This window comes from Vitis vinifera, chromosome 7 (genome assembly GCF_030704535.1).
Source record: "Vitis vinifera cultivar Pinot Noir 40024 chromosome 7, ASM3070453v1".
Classification (NCBI taxonomy): Eukaryota; Viridiplantae; Streptophyta; class Magnoliopsida; order Vitales; family Vitaceae; genus Vitis; species Vitis vinifera.
The window spans coordinates 23,620,001-23,623,050 of NC_081811.1; the positions used below are offsets into that span (position 1 = coordinate 23,620,001).

The 3,050-nt window shown below is 36.8% G+C and overlaps 1 long non-coding RNA gene across 1 annotated transcript; it reads right to left on the reverse strand.

Annotated features, from left to right (window-relative positions):
• Positions 1 to 1,291: 1,291 nt before the first annotated feature.
• Positions 1,292 to 2,735, reverse strand: LOC109122145 (uncharacterized). The gene is made up of 2 exons (XR_009466220.1): positions 2,428 to 2,735; positions 1,292 to 1,764 (listed from the first exon to the last, which is right to left on the reverse strand). It is a non-coding gene; the product is annotated as an uncharacterized LOC109122145 (long non-coding RNA).
• Positions 2,736 to 3,050: the final 315 nt, after the last annotated feature.

A 3,050-nucleotide genomic window follows, 5' to 3' on the forward strand; every position in this document is an offset into this window, starting at 1 on the left:
AATTTAGGGCCAAGCTCAAGCTCAGACATCCTAGTAATCCTATTTTGAAAGTAAACGTTGGGCTCATCTAGCTCAAGTAAGCTTGTAATTGGTTGAGGTAGTGATCATGCTGCAGTTTAATTGTATTTATATAATCCAAGAACATATGGCAGTTTGAAAAGAAAGATGAAAATATTTGACGAACACATCAGTTTGACAATTTATTATGAAAGTTTGGAGGAAGTCACAGAAAAGGAAATTGTTCAATCCCCTGGAGATTTCTTGCTTTCTGTTTATGTATATATAACCCCCTGTTTCACGTAATAATTAAATTAGTAGTTGGAGTAGGATGCTTCAATTTAAGATTGACATATCACAAAGGAGAAATACCGTTGAATTGCGATGATTAGGGTGCATGAAACCTAAATTTAACGCTACTTCTACAACTGCATTGAAATTTCTTGTCACGGGCGCAGAATCCACTGTTCTGACCGCTGCTCCATACCTCATATATGACATAAGCATTCCTAATATGAGAAGCTTCACATACCAATTTAATTCTTGCTACCAGTTCTGCGTTCACATACCTTTTCCAGTATATGTACAAGCAAAGGCTGAGTGCTGATGTGCTATATATCCTCCTGATTTTCGCTTGATAGACATGACTTCAACCCCCTCAAATATAAGTAACCAATTGTGGTTGGAATTTGAGAGTGATCGGTGGATCACGGATATATTGATATTCACTTGGTACATTCAACATCCGTGTAGGACTTGATAATAGAGAAACAAGCCAAGGCCCCTTCACCTATAAATATCTCTCCTGTTCTCCTTGGTCTAAATGGATAGATAACAAACAACCTGCAGCTTCTTGATCAACGAACAAGCTCAAGTGAGAGAAGCAATGTCTATTGAAGCTCTTGCAATGGCGGGTGCTAACTACATGGAATGTGGGATTGACCTCCTAGGATGGGAGACTGGCGGCTCCACACAGGCACCTCCTTATCTTCTAGTTGAGAAAATCCCGGGCACTGAAGCCGGTACGAATTGCAATGATGATAAGCAAAAGGCTAATGAAGAGAGGGCGAAAGCAAAGATGCGGGAATGGGCTAAAGCTGTTGCTGCCATGAATAGGTCTCTAATCCAATCAGAATTCAGAAATGAGAGATGTATTCTAATTAAGCAATGTACTCAAAGTTATGTTGTGAATATATTTGATTGATGTGAACGATTCATCCAAAAAGAGAAGTTGGATAGGTGATTTTCTTTTCTTAAAAATATTTTTTTAAAAAATAACTTCCAACAAAAACACTTCGAATATAAATACTATCAAACACGCTTTAATTCCAATATTAATTTATATCATATCAAATGTATCAATCATCAGAGGACATGTGGTAGATAAATGGAACTACTGGGTTCTCAGCAGCATAACATAACTGGAGAGAAATTCAAGAAACGCCATAGCCCACTGGAGTCATGGCTCAGAAATTACAATAGAAATTCAGACCATTTGGAACCACATCTGAGAAATCTTCCAAATAGTGATAGAAATAGACAAATTGAGTTCAGACAACTACATCAAGTGTGGCATCAACCTTGAAGAGGTGGCGCATAGAGACCTGCAGAAGATACCACAGAATGTATCTTCTAGCCGAGCAAAGACCAAGAGATAGGAGCTGAAAGCAATGGTATTAGACAAGGCAATTTTAGAAAAATGGTAGGTGAAGCAGTGGTTGCTTTCAATGTCTCTCAGCTGCCAATTTGTGGGGTTGAACAAGAAAACTGCAACAAGCTAAAGCTATGTCAAAATTCACATAACAGCGGGTTTAAGTGGGGTACTTGTACAAGAAGATGTGGGTTCTCAACATATAGTTCTAACTCAAAACTGGGCTCAGCTCCCAGTTTTGACATTTTTGAGCCTGACTCCTGAAGTGCAGTGATTATGATGTAACTACAAAATTCACATTCTATAGGGCCAGAATTTCCCATAGATTCACATGAAATGAAATGAAGCCAGGTCATTGAGAATCATAAATAATACTGCTTCTATGTCTAATTCAAAATAAATCAATTGTGTAATTTACCAGTTTAGAAATTGTTCATGATAATTTCATGCATGCCGAAATATTTTGTTGCAAGCACGGATTCAAAAGGCACTATTCAATATTAACATAGAGAAAAAGCTTCATAATACAAAATACAAGGCCTTGGATTGTTTGAGTATTGCTCAAACACACACAACCACATACACACATGAGAATTCCAAATAAAATTTAGCGAAGGAGAAAAGCTGGAACCAGAAATCCATCCAAAAATATTCAAGGCATGGTTCTTTTTCCTGTAATTTTTTAAATAAAATACAATTGGAAGGAGACGAAGCTAACCTACTGAAAGAAAATTATATGGCTTTGAAGTAAGGGGAATGAGATTGGATTCATCCATTACCTCATCTTCCACCAGACAATTCAATAGCATCATGGTGATAGAGTGAATCTTCCCCACAGTCAAATCTTCTTTGCAGCCGCTCATACTCCTGTCGACGACTAACTTCCACATGCTGCCATTCTTCCCATCTCTCAGCGCTGCCCTCTCCTTCTAGCATCCGAACCACCTCTGACATTGCTGGACGATCGCCTGGTGATGGTTGTGTACAGAGCAATGCAACTTGGATCATCATCTCCACTTCTTGGATGTCATAGTTCCGATTTAGGTTGCGATCTACAATGACATCTAGTCTTTTCTTCCTTTCAAGCTTCTTGACCTTCACAAGAAAACATAAAAGTATCGAACTGTAGGGACTAGATATGATAGAAAGCTGGAACCAATTATGCCATTTTGAAACATTGTTCATCAAATAATTATATTTCAATTTCCGCACAATCATATGCACAAGTTTTTCATGTAAAATGCACTCAACCAAATTATTTAAAATTCATGAAAATATTTAAAAAAACTTAAAAAAAAAAAAAAAAAACAAAAACAGAAATACACATGTTAAAATTATTTTTTAATTATAATTGACATAGAAAAATATGGAGCAAGATATAACAGTATTAATAATTTATTAT